The following is a 19714-nucleotide window of genomic DNA, read 5'->3' on the forward strand; positions in this document are numbered from 1 at the left end:
TACATAAGAACATGTAGCCCATATTTCTTAAGGTGCTTGAATGAAAAAGTTTCCAAAATCTAGCTAATAAAGAGAGACTAATGTATTAAATGTAATGGGTCGGTTTGGTTAGAAAGGTGAAAAAATAAGAGGAAAAAAAATTGGTAAAGAGATAGACAAGTGAGAGGATAGAAAAGATATAGTTTTCTCTTATATTTGTTTACTTGAGATGATAGAAAAGTAGATCCAAAACAGATGATAAAATAAAATTAAAAAAATTAAAAAGAGAATGAGAACGAGAACGGTAGAAGCATATAAAAACAATAAAGAGAAAAAGTTAGATTAGCACAAAAATAATAGAGGAAAAAGAAACCTAGAACCAACTAAAATTCAAGAAACTGAAAAATTGAAAAAAAAAAAAAAAAAAAAAACTTGCTTGTAGGTGGGGAATGCCAATTTGATCAAAATCACATGTTACCTAGAACCAACTAAAATTCAAGAAACTGAAAAATTAAAAAAAAAAAAAAAAAAAAAAACTTGCTTGTAGGTGGGGAATGCCAATTTGATCAAAATCACATGTTCCTCTTTTTACTTTCATTTTCTAGCTACCTAATTTTTGGAGATCAAGTTTTGGTGGTCTCGAAGACAAAATAGTCAGGCCCACCATTTTCTCTCCCTTATACCCTTCCAACCAAACACCCCTCCCACCCATCTTCTCTCCTATTTTCCACTTCTCTTTTTCCATCTTCTCAAAAATCATCCCAATCAAAATAACATAGATGATTGTCGAGTTTAGCTCAATCACAGTGCACTTAGTTAATGGTACAAGGCCACCAAATTGAAAGAGGACCCATTGTAAGAAAGAAAGAATCCCATTAGTGAATCTTAGCTAGTGTTTTTAATTTTTACACTAGCAAGAAAGAATCCTAGTGTTTTAAATTTGTCTAAACTCTGAGATTATAATTATTTTGTCATCTTGGGCCACCTTTAAGGGATTCTTCCCTATAATAACGTGGTGTGTGTGGGACGGAGGATTGCATTGGAAATAACAGATACTCAAAAATGTCTAGATACCTTTGTTTGTCCAAAAAGAGAGAGGAAAAAAAAAAATTTTTGTTGCTGTTATGAAATGTTATGATCATCAACACAAATTCCCTTAGAAAATTTCTCCAAATTTCTTTTTGTGGGGCCGGAGAATTTGACAACCCAGCGGCCCACTTTATACCAAGCCCAAGGCCCATGCCGAGGTGGAGGAAGCCCAGTGCCCTCGCCGAGGACAACCACATCCTCGGCCAAACAGGACCATGGGAGGAGGAAGTAATGGACTACCATAGGCAGCCCTCCGGGGCATCTAAGGAGAAAGACCAAGTACAATACATCAGTTGTGGAAGAATGGCCGAGGAACAAAGCCGGGATTGAATTGTCACTTCCATATTAAATGCGCACGACTAATGTTCAGGCAGCATTAATGGGGAAATGACCCCTGAGCAGTGCTGCCTCGGTTGCTGCAACTCACAGGAAGTTTTGGTAAGGTGGCTGATGGGACGGGTAGTCAAAAAGAGGCATGAATGATTAACAAGTGGAGGAAATGGATTGTTGTAAAAGGACTATATAAGGAGAAGAAACAGATCAAAGAAAGGGGGGATTCTCATGAGAGAAGGACTACCGTCAAGTTCCTCGGACCGGGCCGAGGATAGACTTTCGAGGATAATTTCAACTTGTCTTTGTTCGAATGGTGGCGAGCACCGCATTGGGCGTTGTCCGCCTGCTAGGGCCTAGTTCTTGATCCCATTCTCTACAAATTCATTGTATTGGGCTAGTTGGGCTTGAGTCCACTCACTCAACAGTAGGAGCGCTCAAACCCAGTCCCTACCCTTTTATATAGAACCTTATGGAGAATAATCACTCAATTATGAATATAAAGGATATGTAATATAAACCTTAATTATGATTTTCATGAATAATTAAAGAATAGTTGGATTTTCATGAATAATTAAGGAATGTTTTAAGAGCCCTAGTATACTACTATGATGGGCAAGCTAATCTAACCTAGCCTATATACACAAATGTCTTTAAGCATCTACGTACAACTAAGCTTACAGGTGTAAATTCAATAATTGTACTTAGCTTATAAAATATGTAGATTTTAAATTATATGTTTATAACTAGATAAATAAATAAATACATAAATAATTATAGAAAAACACACACAAGAGTATTAGCATTGGGATGTAAAACACTTCCAAAAAGCTATTTTAGATCCAAACATTCCTTAAAACAACAATTATCCCGGTGGCTATTGCTAAAAATATTTAGGAACTATGAAAAGTAGGTTCTTAAATATAAGAATTACTGTAGCTTGATGGTAAAACTAAAATATCATATTTTATTGTTGGGTACAAGAGAGAGATGGGAAAGAAGAGAGAAATAGATTTTTTTAATGTTATTTGATTATGTAGTTTATATTATTTTATTGAGTTGTATGTAAACATAAAAAATGTGATGTTGAGTGTATTGTAAACTGAGTTAGTAAAATAGATAAAATAGATTTTTAGAGGGTAAAATAGGTACTTTTTTAGAAACTCGGATAAAAATTCTCAAGCTGAGTGAAAAACTGTTTAAACTTATCAATATAAGAATTGAACCAGGTAACACTCAATTTTAGGACAATTGGGGATCTTGTTAACCTTGTTTTAATAAGTAACTTAAATGTTATCAATTTTAATAAAATAATGCCAGTTCCTCCTAAATCTTTGACAAGTTGATGTAATCAAACAAGCTAACAAATTGATTGATATCCATAATCAAATAGGATTTGGACCCAAACAATGCCACGTTGTGTTAGTAATCATGGTAGCTAAACCAATTGAAAGCCTAATTTATTATCTGCCACTTGCCAAGTGTGCGAAAAGAAAGAAAGTTGACATTAATTATATAGACCAAAACACTATTCTTTGCCAAAATTGTAATTTTACATGGCGTGAGTAGTACAAAAAAAAATAGTAAGTCTACGTGTAATAGATAGAAAAACTCTTATAGTCTGCCACTGTAGAATTGTGACAAAAAAAATCTATATATATATATAAAAGCAGAAGTCTCATGCGAGAGTGCATGAGGTTCTGCCATGTGGCATTCTATATGAGTTCTTTGCAATCCTCTTTATTATGAAACGATGTTTTCCAACCTCAAAAATTAAAACAATGCAGCTTTTATGTTTAGCACTTATTGCTTCATCAAAAATCAATTCACTTCTTCCTCTCTCCTAACTCTTCACTTATTTCCACTACAAAAAACAAAGACTCTTCACTTCTTCCGGACAAAAAAAAAAAAAAAAAAAAAAAAAAATCCGAGGACCATGCAATACCTTGGCTCTGTCTACCACTTCAATTTTTTGTATAAGACATGATGGTGTGCGTAGTTTTACCATAGGTTTGGGTCCGAGGACCATGCAATACCTTGGCTCTGTCTACCACTTCAATTTTTTTTTTTTTGAGTATTGGATATAATCAGTGTGTGTAGTTTCACCATAGGTTTGGGTCCGAGGACCATGCAATACCTTGGCTCTGTCTACCACTTCAATTCTTTGTATAAGACATGATGGTGTGCGTAGTTTTACCATAGGTTTGGGTCCGAGGACCATGCAATACCTTGGCTCTGTCTACCACTTCAATTTTTTTTTTTTTTTTTTTACAATAAACACTTAAAATTTAGAACTCTTATCTTCTTCAATCTGCTGTAAAACAAATACTTATAACTTGGAACGTTATCTTTTTCAATCTACCGTAAAACAAACACTTAGAACTTAGAACCTTATCTTACTCAACCCACTGTAAAACAAATACTTATAACTTGGAACGTTTACCTGGTGCACCGGCCAACACCCTAATCCTCCCCACAGACGGCGCCAATTGTAAGGACTCAATTTGAATTGAGTGTTGGGTTTTCAGCCCAACAAGCCCAAACAATACATTTATAGAGAGTGGGCTGACAGGCTTAGGTGCTGGCCGTTGATCACCATGCCCAAACTTCTTTTTAAATGGCTAAGTGTTTTCTTACAAATGAGGGAATGCTCCTCGGCCTGTGGCCGAGGAGGCCTTTCTTTTTTCCCCCCCTCTTTGCTTTACTAGCTCTTCTTTTATAGTTTTAATCTTCCTATCTTTTGCTTCCATCTGTTGATTGTCTATTCGCCTTTTTCTCTGGTCGCCCATCCCATCAAAAGCTTTATCGATACTCAAGTGGCTCACTCTGACCAACGTTATCCTGCCAAGGGGTTACCTCTCCATTAATGCGGCCAGGGGGGTTAGTTGAGTGCATTAAATGCGAGAGTGACAGCTTACCTTGGGGTTAGCCATTCCCCGAAACCACTCTTGTCAGGCCGAGGACAAGGTGTCCTCGGCGTGGATTCAAGAGAATAGGCTTCCCCCTTTCTCTTCAGAAATAGCCTGCGATCCTCGGCATGGGCCTTGGGCCTACTATATGATGGACTGAGGCTATCAGGCCCACGGACCCCACAAGTATAATAACTTATTTTTTCTATTTTATACAACTATTTCTCTAAATTACCTAGATCAAATTATTTATTCTCAATTTTATTTTATTAAAATAATCATTTTTCTATTCTTTGTTTATTAAGTATTATTTTGAGAGGAGAGAGAGAGAGTTTGATGAGACAAATGAAAATAAAAATGATATATAAAACTACAATAACGGTATAAATCTAAAGTAACTTTGCAAATCTACATATATATTATATATAAAAGCAGAGACCTTATGCGAGAGTGCATGAGGTTCTGCCATGTGGCATTCTATATGAGTTCTTTGCAATATTCTTTATTATGAAACGATGTTTTCCAACCTCAAAAATTAAAACAATGCAGCTTTTATGTTTAGCACTTATTGCTTCATCAAAAATCAATTCACTTCTTCCTCTCTCCTAACTCTTCACATATTTCCACTACAAAAAACAAAGACTCTTCACTTCTTCCGAACCAAAAAAAAAAAAAACTTTCACTTCCCCGTTCAAATTTAAATTCACACTATGGATAAGCACCTGGCAAGGTGAGACCAAGCTTTGCACTATTACAACTTTACAATAATAATATAATGTCCAAGTAATTCCCGTTGAGATCAAACCCATCTTAAATTTTTTAAATTTCTTTCATTCTTTTTCTTAACTCTTCAGTTCTTTCTCTGTCTCTTAACTCTTCACTTCTTCTAGCAAAAACAAAAACAAAAAACTCTTTCACTTCCCCTTTCAATTAAACGCACACTACACGTACCTGTTTCTTTTGAAAATTTTATATTGATGGATCAATGATTCCTCTGAGTTCATGGACAAAAGCTCCTTTCTTAGTGTTTGTAAATAAATAAATATTGCCAACTCTCTCTCTTTTTTTCTTTCTTTCAATTTTTTTTTTTCAAAATTTTATTTGGGATACTGAGTTTGCGGTTTGCAATGTTTGAGGGAAGACAGACTCAGGGAGATTGAAGCTTCAACTTTACCTACTTTGGTCGGGGACTAAAGTCACTAAACCCAAGGAGAAAAAGCCACTGGCCCCTAATTTATCAAACCCTTCTCCAGTATCTAAGAGGTACAAAATACTAATAGTCAATTTGTTCATTCTTTGCTGTTGTTTGGTAATGGGTTTTTGATAATCAAAACTAGATGGTGGTTTGTTTCTTTTCATTTGAACTGTTTTCTGGTTGAGATTTTTACTGAGCCACACCGTTTTTGTAATTTATGATTTGGCTTTTGGTGAGTGATTTAAATATGTGACATGAGGATGTGATTAAGAAAATTGGTTGAATTGGGTACTATTTAGACCCTAATGCAAAGACAGGTTGAGTAAATAATCTGGTTTTGTTGGGCAGGCAGAAAGATCAATGAGGAAGAAGCTTAATCAATAAATCAAGCTTCTCCATGCCACATGTAGTCGGAGCACAAACTCATGTATCTATATGGATTGGGTCACATTCAAAGCGCCAATGGAGGCAGAACTTTTGTGGGATTTGAAGTGCAAAGAGCCCAAGAGTGATTATATATTTTCTTTTGAATCCATAGTGTTTGATAAAATGCTTGACAGAAAATTTATAATTTTTATTTTGTTGTATGATGTAGCAGCCTATATAATTGACATGAGTGAAACACATTAAATTAGCTACGGGTAAGAAAGTTGTTATTATTTTTAGGTGAATATTTTTCTTTTACCTATCGAAGGGTTAAGTATTATTTGGTAGCAAAGTTTTAAAATAATCACCACAGTCTACACATATTCTATGTCCTACTAAATGATAGAAACTCAATTGTTAAAAATAAGAACAAAGAAAGAAACAATAGAATAGCAAAGGTACAAATTAAGAACTAAGTGGGCAAAAAAAATTGTGTGGTGTCTCCATTATTTGAAGGTTAGCCTAGAATCTATATAAACTCAAAATGGTATTAAAAAATTGTTAAATATATTACACTGGTACACCTTTGTTAAAAAAATTGTTAAATATGTTGAATCATATCTACGTCAACCATCATTGAAACTACTTGCTTTATTTATTTATTTATTGGTCAAGTATCATGTACGGTTGTCTGCAAGAGCCTTGACAATATCAAAGTGTGTTTGTTGCTTTGCCTAGACATGAATCACTATGCAACCTTAGCACTGCTATAGTTAAAATATTATTGAAGATGCTTCATAAGATCAATGCCTTAGTTAGAAATTTTGTATGACAAGGGATAGGTTGAAGGAGTTTGATATGCATAATGTATGCTTGCAATTAATTGGTTTATGATCAACTGATGGTATGCAACAAAATATGCCTACATGCTCTGAAGTTTCTACTATAATTGTAGGTGATTTTAGAAATGAAAATATCCACCATTTATGCTATAATATATGTACAAAAATTTCAAAAACCATTTTACATAAAAGCTTATAGCATTATCCGCGCAACGCACGGACAACCTTCTAGTTTTAAATAATTTTTCGTCCTAGAACCACTCTTGCAAACAACCTATCCTTACCTACCTGACCCTTGTCCTGGTATCACCACCACACAATTATAAGTACATTTTGCACATAAAAGAAGAAAAGTTGTGTGAAAAGAGGAGGGGGCCAGTCAAAAAAAGGAGAAAGGAAGGGGAAAAAAAGTGAATAATAATTGGATACTTTTTAAACACTGAATGACCGGTCTTCTTGGCTTCCAATGAAATTGCATTATCTAAAACGTGAATCAGACTACAAGTAGTATGGTAGTTAGTGACAGAAGGAGACACTGATTAAAGCAATGGTTGTGACTTGTGAGTCTTCTCTAACTAATCACACGCGAGAAAATAAAAACAAAAGCATTCAAAATAATTGGTGCCTTTTTGACAATCACATGTATGCTGTGTTTGGTAGTGTGGAAACTGAATAGGGAGATGATGAAAAAATGGAAAAAGGAAATGAAGAGGATAGTGATATTTTTCATTTGCTAGCATGAAATATGAGAGAAAAGAAAAGAGGTCATTGGAATTTTTCATCAAGACCTTTCATTTTTTTAATCCAAATTAAAAAAAAAAAAAAAAAGGTGGAAAAATAATAGCATTGAAAAGAAAATTTCAAAATTTTCTCTCAATCTTTCTATCCTTTCACTTTTATATACTAAGGGTCTGTTTGGATACTGCTTATTGCTAAAAACTGAAAACACTGTAGCAAAATAATTTTTAAATGTGTGAATAGTACCGTGAGACCCAGGTTTAAAGTTTAATTTGCCAGATTCTGTACTTGCAGGTCCCATGAACAGTGCACAGGACCCACAAAAATGAAATGCAAATGCGCAACGCCAGGCCTAAAATGCTATCCAAACTCACACTAAGGGCTTAATAAGAAATTATTTTCCGTCTATCTTCCATACCAAACATGTGGTGGAAAATATAAATCTTTCCTATATTCTATTCTTCAAATCTTTTCCATCCTCTAGCCCTCTAAACCAAAGTCATAAAGTATAAATTTGGGGCCAAAATGACAAAATACCTCTTTCACCCTAAAGTTCCAGCAAAATGCCCCTGTTTTGAAACTCGATTTTCTAAAAATCGAATTTCAATAAGGAACTTGAGTTAAAAATTTAAAATAGAACTTGAGTTTCGTAATTATTTTTTTTTTATTATAAAGTTTGGTTGCCTATAACTCGATTTTCAATAAATCGAGTTTTACATTGAAACTTGATTTTTAGAAAATCGAGTTTGAAAACAAGGGTATATCCCTAGATAGTTTTTAAACATAGACATTTTGCTAGAACTTTTGGGTGAAAGAAGTATTTTGCCATTTTTGCCATAAATTTGGTGTCACAAACCTTTTGAAATAAAATATTTTCATCCCAAACACTTCGGATATATTGTATATATAATTTTTTTTTTATGGGAATTGTATATATAATTATTAGTTATTAATGGGACAAAAATTATAAATGTGGCCCATAATAATTAACCTCCTATATCGATGGAGGCAAAAATGGGCTTTTGCCCCTTTCGCGTAAAACAGGGGCATATCCCTAGATAATTTCTAAACATGGACATTTTGCTAGAACTTTTAGGTGAAAGGGGTATTTTGCCATTTTTGCCATAAATTTGGTGTCACAAACCTTTTGAAATAAAATATTTTCATCCCAAACACTTCGGATATACTGCATATATAAATTTTTTTTATCGGAACTGTATATATAATTATTAGTTATTAATGGGACCAAAAATTATAAATGTGGCCCAAAATAATTAACCTCCTATATCGATGGAGGCAAAAATGGGCATTTGCCCATTTCGCGTAAAAGATGTAGCAAAATGCCTCTGTTCTGAAACTATCTAGAAAAATACTCCTGTTTTGAAACTCGGTTTTCTAAAAATCAAGTTTTACATTGAAACTCGATTTTTAGAAAATAGAGTTATAGGCAATCAAACTTAAAAAAAAAATATAAATAAATAAATTTATGGAACTCAAGTTCCATGAACTCGAGTTCCATTCAAGGAACTCGAGTTCATGGAACTTGAGTTCTATGTGAATTTTTCCAAATAACTTGATTTTCATCAAATTGAGTTTTACATTGAAACTCAATTTTCTAAAAATCGAGTTTCAAAATAGAGACATTTTGCTAGATAGTTTCAGAACATGGGCATTTTGCTACATCTTTTGGGTGAAAGAGGCAAATGCCCATTTTGGCCTATCGATTAAACATAAAGCGTTTTCACATAAGTTTTACACATAAGAACATGTAGCCCATATATCTTAAGGTGCTATTGAATGAAGAAGTTTCCAAAATCTAGCTAATAAACAGAGATCAATGTAATGGGTATGTTCGTAGGAAGGGTGAAAATTTAAGACAATAAAAAATGGGAAAAAGGATAGATAAATGAGAGGATAGAAGAGATGTAGTTTTCTCTTATATTTGTTTGATTGACATGATAGAAAAGTGGGTCCAAAACAGATGATTTTTTTTTTTTTTTTTTTTTTTACTAGAACAGCTAAAACAGATAGAAACAATAAAAAGAAAAAGAGAAAAAGTTAGATGAGCACGCACACACACACAAAAATAAAATAAAATAAAATAAAATAGTGGAAAAAGAAACCTAGAACCAAGTGAAATACAAGAAACTGAAAAATTAAAAGATGAAAAAGACCAAAAAAAAAAAAACTTGCTTGTAGGTGGGGAATGACAATTTTATCAAAATCACGCCTTCCTCTTTTTACTTTCATTTTCTAGCTACTTAATTTTGGGAGATCAAGTTTTAGTGGTCTCGAAGAGAAAATAGTCAAATGAAATTCTTAGTTCTGACCTTTTCAAAGATGAAAATGAAATTCTGCAATAGTATCATCATCTCTAATGCACCACAATTTGGAAAGTTGAAAATTAGTCCATTCATCAAGGACATTGCCAAATGCATAGATGTGTGTTGTGAAAGGGTAGTCATGACACTATCTCATGAGATACACTCTCTTCCAAGTCAGTCTTTCATTCATATTTGTCAAATGATGCTTTCCCCTAATAAGATGTTCTGAGTTTAATTCTTAACTCTACTACATCTTCCATTAAAAATGTTAAACATGCTAGGCCCCGCTTATTGAGAAATTTAGGCCTACATGAGAAGAATTTTTAAAATTATGGTTAATTGATTAAAAATGGTAGTAACATAATATCAACCAGCTAAGTTTCAACCTAAAGCCTTCAATTAAAAAAACTAATAAAAAAAAAAAAGATTTGGGCTAGAATTTTCTATAATACTTCATGAGTAATTCAAAAGAACAAGAACCAACTTCATATCAAATTTAAACTTTCCAAGAAAACAATTTAATGAATACCATACATATTTGACCCATATTTTTTTTCTTCTAGGAATCCATTATTAAAGCATGTAAACATATTGCACGTGAAAAAGCTCAAATGGTCAAATTAGGAAAAGACTTATTAACTCAAATTTCCTCTATGGAGATCGGACCACGTAATCTTTTTTATATTCTTGTGCTATTCTATTTTATGCTTCCGCATATACAATATATATTTTTTATATTTCCTCCAATTTATTTGATATCGAAGTATCTTTAACATGATTCATTCAATGATTTTCTTCACAATAGTTGATGTTCCACAAACCTGTAAAATAATAATATTATGTATAATTATTGTTTGTTCTGTTTAGACCCCTTAAACCAGATTGTTTAACCTAATTAATTAACCAAGTTGATTATTAGGTTTATTATTCAGATGTAGGTTAAACAAGCATATATCATATCATGCACAGCGGAGGAAAAATAAATAACATCACGATATGATGACCTAGGAAAATCGATGAAACGAACCGTTTCAAGATAAAAACCTGGGAAGGATTTGACTTATCTATCCTTAAGGTAAAGCAAATCCATTATAAGAGAATTGAAGCTTTTACAATCAGATTTAACCCTAAATCTATTGCTACCTCAAGTAGTAACTTACTGACACAACCACGTGCAAGCTCCGAATCCATGGACTCCTTCTCTTCTTAGATTTACTGCAACACAAGCACCCACGCTTGTGACTTTGAGATCCCACTCAAAGGTTTTAGATCATCTTCAATTGTTGATCTTTGTAATAGCAATTATGTTCTACCACTGCTTGATTTTAGATCTTGCTCTAGTAGACGCTTATGTAGTTAGAAGGTACATCACCTTTCAAATCTTACAAGGAGTAACACACAAGTCTTCCAAAAGTCTTCAAAACGTGGCTAGGGTTTCCCTTTTATATGTGGACAAGTTAGAGTGAAAACCTAAATGTTTTTGCAGGCTTAAGCCTAATTTAAAGTTCTGCAGAATTTCTCAATCGATTGAGCCTAATTCTCGATCGATCGAGCTTGGCAGATTGTGACTTCCCTTTTCTACAATTAGCTCGAACTTGAAACTTGAAACCTACACCTTTGAGCATTGCCTAACACATAGATTAGACATATTTTGTTCTCGGTTTGTCAACACATACACAATATGATTCTAAACATTTCATCTTAAATCTTTAGAACCCAACAATTATTTAGTGGTCCTAGAGCACAAAAAATGTGTGCTCTCCTCTCTCACATGGTTAATGGTTCTCACCATGAATTTAATTAGTGAGACCAACTATCTTGTGAAAGGGGGTAGCACACATTTATTGTGCTCCTAGAACACTAAATAATTATTCTAATATATATATATATATATATATATTTTAGAGTTTCAACCTATGGCGTTAGTTTTTTATGATTGTGCTCTTTTATCATCAGACTAAGACACCAATTGGTTTTTGGTGTAAGTGGGGATTGAACTCCCAAATCTTATATTTAACCATTATAGACTTTAGCAGTTTAGCTAACTGGAATCCACAATTATCTAAAATTAGTATAAGTTTGCACATGATAACTAGAATTGCATGCATCAAAGCATTGATGATCGATCAAACAAACCTTGATAATTTCTACTGGTTTGTCCACCGCGTTTTCTCAAGTAAATAAATCATTTTATTTAATTTAATTTGGTGATACGATTAATATTATAAATTTATTTATTAAGCACAAGAGAGATAAGAATACAAAAACAAAGCATAAGAGACATCTGCCATGGTAATTTGTCCCCCAAAAAGGCAAAACTAGAAAAAGAGACCAAGTGAGGATCTGAAATTGGAGAAATTATAAGATCCATATGGTGGACAAGTGATGTGGTCCACCATTTCACTAAAAAATTTTCACCTGTCTAAAATTGTTAGTTACAAAATATTTTTAAACAGAAATTAATTACTGACTCAGCAATTTTAAACAAGTGGAAGTTTTTTAGTAGAATGGTGGACAAGTGACATGGTCCACCAGAGGACTCTATAATTTCTCCTGAAATTGGGATTTCAGAATGTCAAAGAAAATACTCCAAGAATTCACCATTGCAAATAGGCACCAGGTATGGGGATAAGGATTAATTTAGCTCAGCAATCTTATTGAACATTTATTACTCCCTCCGTCCCACTTTGTTTGTCCTGTTTGAAAAGTCAAACTTTTTAAGGGAACATCATTTATTGTCTTGTTTATCTTTTAAAAATGTATAAGTTTTCAAAACTACCCTTAAATAAATTTATCAAAAAATTGAATTAGTAAATTAATAGGGGTATAATAGGAACATTAGTATATTAATAACTTTTATTTTTAGAAATAGGACAATATTTTGGGACATTCCAAAATGGAATAGAGGACAAACAAAGTGGGACGGAGGGAATATAAGATTGAATTTTGTTATAGGAAAATATTTATAGCTCTACAGGAAATGGTTTTGTTGGGCTAATTGAAGTCAACAAATTCTACCGCCTAATGCGCTGCATATAAACCAATTGCCAGCACAATATTTACTTATAACTTCTTATGTTACATACACCAAATTTGACCACCTAATGCACTACAACAAGCCTGTCATTGCGCAATTAGTGTGTCCCCTAATGCAAGAACCAAGTCGGTGCTTTATTTTTTATACGTGAAATGATGCCTCTATTAATGCACTGAAAGTTAAGTAAAGTCTCCTTCACCCCCAAATGCACGGTCAGTTAGTCTTTCTCCTGTTCTCCACTAATATACATTACAAGACCAAGAAAGTCCTCCCCCAAAATACACGGCCAATTAGTCATATGACCCTAAAGGCCAATTTGTCAAGAAAACAATTGAGAGGACACCAAACATCATAATAACATATTATTGACAAATGACAAGTAGAGGGACGAATTAAGGCACCGGAAGTTAAGTCAAGTCAAGTCTCCTTCCTTCCCCCAAATGCATGGTCAGTTTAGTCGTCTTTCTCCACTAATATACATTAGATGACCAAGAAAATCCTCCCCCAAAATACACGGCCAATTAGTCATATGCCCCTAAAGGCCAATTTGTCAAGAAAACAATTAAGAGGACACCAAACATCATAAAATAACCTATTATTGACAAATGACAAATGACAAGTAGGGAGTCTACTCTAGCCAATCATGCTTGAGAAAATAAATTTTTTCTCAAAGTTGTGGTTTCATATTTTTGTTTTTTGTGGTTTCATATTCAATAAACACTAAAAAGGATCTCAAAGTTAATGCAAGAGCTAAACTTGCTTATGAAATTTTTTGAAGGTGGAAGTCAGCAACCCCTCCACTTATAAACGTTTTCAATCACACGGTTGTAGGGCTTAGTGGTGATGTTGCTATGTCCATAGATGCAAGTGCACTGGATAGGCATTTACGTAAAACTAAGCTTGCAGGTATTAATTCAATAATTGTACTTAGGCTTATAAAATATGTAGATTTTAAATTATATGTTTATATATAGATTTAGATATATAATTAGGTTTTTTATGGTTTGATTATAGTGGACTCTTTGTTTTCTACATTAAATTAACTCATTCGGCACAAAAATTAAAAAAAAACTTAGATTAGATAGGATACATGGCGCAAAATTAAACTTTATCTGAAATCTAATTTTTACACAGAATTAACTCACTTGACACAAAAATTTAAAAACTTAGATTAGATGGGATACGTGGTGCAAAATTAGATTCTAATTTGAATTCCAATTTGAAACCTAATTAGATTTTTTCTCTACTTTGCCAATTAATATATACTAGTATGTAACCCGTACTAACGCATGAGAATGATAAATAATAGTAGTGCTGTTGATGTTAACTTAAGTTATTAAATATATAGGACATTAGTTCGACTAGGACATTTAAAGGTACTAAAATGGTTTTTCCTTGCAATTTTCATGATATTGGCTATGTCAAATTTATCATTATAGTACTATTAAATATATAATATTAAGAATCACAATTAGATACTACATATACAATATCAATTCACAATCACTGTCCATGAAATTCTACTAAATACAACACAAAATAAAAGAATAAATTGGTCCAATAGTAACTCCTATTGGGGATAGGTGCATGGAATCGTTAAGCGCAATTACAGTTAGTTACGTTTTGCATACAAAATATTTGAATAAAAATAGTTTAAAAAATATACGCATTAGTCTAGAGAAAAAAATCACAGAAATAGCATCCAATAAGTGAATCTGCTTACCATTACATGACCAAAGTCTAACCCAAGTTTTGCCTGATGATATATATATATATATATATATATATATAAAAGCAGTTAATATAACATAATAGTAAAAAAATATTGACTTAAACTTTTAGGTCAAGTGATGTACTTATGATAGTCATCATAAATTTTTTTTTAATGGATAATTACAACAGGGAGGAGATTTCAACCATAGATGTTTTGAAAACACCAAAAAATGCTAATCCATCTTATTTGAACTAATTAGTATTTATCAATACTGAAAATACTGGTGCCAGTAATAATTGAGCTACTATATATGTCAATAAAATATCAAGCTTGTTCGTGTATATATATATGTATATATATAAGAATATGCCAACACTGCACACTTTTGGTGTAATAGTCACTCTATAAATATAAGTGCTTGTGGGATGCTTGTGGGGGTGTGGAGGGGCAAGGGTCGGGGTTCAAGTTTCTAGGAAAGAGCTTTACACACATATACAAATAATAATAATAATAAATAATATGCTGATGTAGTTTATAGGAGTTCTTTTTAGGAAGCAAAATTTTTTTACAACCATTTTAAATTAGTCTACCATCTCACATATGGGTCATTAAAAAAATTTTAATTGCAAATTGCGGTGAACAGGGGTAAGCTAATTTGAAATGTTGTGAAACTGTAGTAATTTTTTATTGGCTCCCTAACTTTATTAAGCCCATAATTCTTGAGGTGTTTGAATGAAAATGTTTCCAAAATGTAGCTGATAAAGAGAGAGACTCGTGAAAATGACCACCCCATTCTTCTTAACATATTCCACAAATTTTGCTTTCAATTTCTTTCCACATTATACATGGAAAAGTAAGCAATAGTAGGGACAGTTAAGTCAAATCCTGTTTCTACTTACTTCAGTTTCGTCGAAAGTGAAATGATTCTTCCCTCTAATGCACGGCCAGTTAGAAAAATGATGATATGGATTGGAGTGTCAAGTAATGACTAATTTATAAGGACCGATCAAATATTTCCTCCAACCCATTTGACAAGCAAAGTTCATCCCACACCCATCCATATCTGCCAAATGAAATAAGCATTAATCTATCACCACAAAAAGATAGAGAGCTGTGAAAGAATGAAAGGTAATTGCATGTTCAAGATTTAGCGCTGCTACGTTGTCAATATGATCATTGCTGCCTTTGCCATCCATTTCCTTGTCACTTCATTTTCATGGTCACAGTTTGAATCGGTCCTCAAAATGCCAATTGAGTATTCATCATGATAGGCTCTCCAAGATTGTAACAGCTAAGTAGTTCAAAGTTGGAAGCAGCAGCAAAAAGAAAAGAGAAGGGTTGTATCTCTTTGTCCATTCATTCAGTCGGGTTGGTTTATTCGGGCTGATATTTTATCAACAAGAAATCCAATTGGGCCAGCTTTATCAGGTAAATCACGTTTGTGGCCACAGCTATATTTGTGGATATGCTTTTAATTACAGGATTTTTTTTTTTAAATAAAATAAATTAACTTAATTGTTGTCAAGAATCTTGTAATAAAATTGGTGCCTTTTTATGATTCAAATGGCAATTTTAATTAGAGTTTAAACCAAGGGAGTCAATACCGTACCGAAGGCTGTACCGGTTTGCCCAGCGGTTAACCGGTACGGTATATTTCAGATACCGGTCAATACTGGTGTACCGTTTCGGGTTTACCGCTATTTTTTATATTTTTAAATAAATAAATAAATATATATATATATATATGTATGTATGTGTGTGTATATATATTATAATAAATATAAAAGTTTACCATAAAACATTTCCTCAATTCAAAACTAATTATTCATAATTTTAGACTTTAGTATCAATTAAATGAAAAAAAAAAAAAAAAAAAAAAAAAAAACATTTTCATGGTCACAGTTTGAATTGGTCCTCAAAATGCCAATTGAGTATTCATCATGATAGGCTCTCCAAGATTGTAACAGCTAAGTAGTTCAAAGTTGGAAGCAGCAGCAAATAGAAAAGAGAAGGGTTGTATCTCTTTGTCCATTCATTCATTTGGGTTGGTTTATTCGGGCTGATATTTTATCAACAAGAAATCCAATTGGGCCAGCTTTATCAGGTAAATCACGTTTGTGGCCGCAGCTATATTCGTGGATATGCTTTTAATTACAGGATTTTTTTTTTAAATAAAATAAATTAACTTAATTGTTGTCAAGAATCTTGTAATAAAATTAGTGCCTCTTTATGATTCAAACAGCAACCTTAATTAAAGTTTAAACTAGATTGTAATTCCATACATATGCATGGATACACTTAAAAATATACAATAAGATGCATAATATAATTCATATATATATAATTTAAATAATATTGATAATCATTTTTATATTTTATTAACTCCTTAAAAAAATTCGTAAGGATATTATTAGATATAAAATGTAAATTGTCAATTTATTAATATTATTATTATTATTATTATTGTGAAGCACTTTTTGTTTTACAATTTATTTATTCTAGACTCTTTGGTTTTTGTACTTAATAACCCACTTGGATGAATATTTATGATGTGGTCCCACATTTGATTATAAAATTAAGAAATAAAATTCTTTAAGAATAAATAATTTAGGACACATGGCGCAAAATTGAAATTCTAATTTAAAATTCTAATTTGAGTTTCTCTCAACTTCACTTATTATTATTACTAGCTTGTAACCCCATGCATTGATGCATATGCATTGATATACTTAAAGATATACAATAAGATGCATAATATAATTCCTATATATATAATTTAAATACTATTGATAGTCATTTTTATATTTTGTTAACTTTTTTAAAAAAAAATTGTAAGAATATTATTAGGTATAAAATGTAAATCGTTCACTTTTTTTTTTTAATTATTGTGAAGCACTTTTTTTTTACGATTAATTTATTCTAGACTCTTTGGTTTTTGTACTTAATAAATCATTTACATGAATATTTGTGATATGGTCCCATATTTGATTCTAAAATTAAGAAATAAAACTCTTTAAGAATAAATAATTTAGGACACATGACGTAAAATTGGAACTCTAATTTGAAATTCTAATTTGAGTTTCTCTCAGCTTTACCTATTATTATATATATAGATATAGACTAATGTGTAATCCCGTGCATATGCATGGATATATTTAAAAACAATTACAATTACATATATATAATTTAGAATCTAATTAAATCTAGACTCTTCTGATTTTGCATTCAATAATTTACTTGTCACAAAAATTTAAAAATTAGATGGAACACACGCGCAAAATTGAACTCCAATTAAAATTCAATTTAGAATTTAATTGAATTTACACTCTTTAATTTTAATTTTTGCATCTAATAATTCACTTGAAACACAAATTTAAAAATTAGATAAGACATGTGGCGCAAAATTAGACTTCAATTTAGAATTTAATTGGATTTTCTCTTAGCGTAGGCTATTAATATATATATATATATATATGACTTATAAACTTGAATTGTTTTTAGTGATACAAAAAGAAAAGACTTATAAATATAAAATCATTCAAAAATTATATTTTTTTATGGTTTACTTATATTGGACTCTTCATTTTTTACACTAAATTAACCAATTTGACATAAAAATTTAAAAACTTAGATTAGATGGGACATATGGTACAAAATTCAACTCTAATTGAAATATAATTTTTACATTGAAATAACTCACTTGGCACAAAAATTTAAAAACTTAAATTAGATGGGACACATGGCGTAAAATTAGACTCTAATTTAGTTCCAATTTAAAATCTAATTGGATTTTCTCTCAGTTTTATCTATTATTATATATATAGATATATAGATTCTGGGCAGGCCAGGGGGCAATTGCCCCCTCTCCTTGGCTTCGCCCTGATATGTATATATATATATATATATATATAAATAAAGAGTGAGATTGGGGTACATTGGACAAAACTTATATTTGGGATGGGAAAAGTTCACACGGTAAGATGGCTCAAGCATAAACATACCATCATAACTCATTTTTCACCCAAACTAAACATACCATTAGTTTACTAGAAGCTGCGAATTTTCAGAAGGAGGAAGGGTGAGAGCTATTTTTTCACTCGAACTAATGGTTTTTCAAAAATTCATAGGAAAAAAAAAATGTCAAATCACTAATTTATCAGGTGCAAAGAATTTTCAAAAATTGATAGGAAACAAATGTCAAAGTAGCATCGTTTTTCGCTTTCCATTGAGTTGGCGAGGAAACTAATTTTCAAAGTAGTCATTAGCATTATTCTTTTGATTTAAAAAAGAAAAGCAGACCCATTAGTCCTTGGTCTCCCACCAATCAGCGTAATACATACGCAAAGGCAGACCAAAACAAAAAATGNTTTTAAAGCTATAAAATATTCAAAAAATGGAAAAAATAGAGAAAACTTCAAGGTTTTCTATCGTATAGTACTTAACTAAATTTTAAAAAACTATTTCGTGGTAAAATGTGGGCCCCATTAATTTAAGACTTTTAAGTTTTTTTCTATTATTCTTTATTTCTTTAAACCTTGATTTCTTTTAAATAAAGGCCTTGAAGTTGAGCGCCGTCGGAAGTTATTAAAGAAAAAAAGTGATAAGCCAAACAGAAAGTACCGTGAGTTTACAACTTATGAAATGATTGAGATTAGGGAGAAACTATTACATCTCACAGGTCAAGGGTATTATATAGAAAAAGTTTAGAGAAAATAACGAAAACTTCCTTGAGGATTGGTAAACTTACACTTTGATCCTCTTATTTCTAAAATTTATAGTAGTCTTGTTCAAAATTATTTGTCACCTAAATGGTGTCAACAAAAATATAAAATAAAATAAAAATTCAAAATATGCATTAATAAAAATGGTTCAAGTCTCTTTCAATCTCAAGTTTATTCTCCTCTACTTCACATTCTCCTACTTCCATGTGATTGCTTATTAGTCAGTCTCCCACTAGATCAATTTAGTGGTATTAGTATATGCGAATTTAGGATTGATCGCTCAATTTAGTGAATAATATCATTTTCAAGACCGAATTGCATGATAGTTGACATGATGACTTGTAATTGGCTTATGTCTATTTCTTCCTACAAAAAGATCCAATTTTTCCAAAGGGTTGGTGAAAAGAATTTATTATTAGCGGAATCAATTAATCGTTAATCTCACGAGTCTTGCTTTAGTCTAGTTTGAA

This window comes from Quercus suber, unplaced genomic scaffold, assembly GCF_002906115.3.
Source record: "Quercus suber isolate HL8 unplaced genomic scaffold, Cork oak 2.0 scaffold_957, whole genome shotgun sequence".
Classification (NCBI taxonomy): domain Eukaryota; kingdom Viridiplantae; phylum Streptophyta; class Magnoliopsida; order Fagales; family Fagaceae; genus Quercus; species Quercus suber.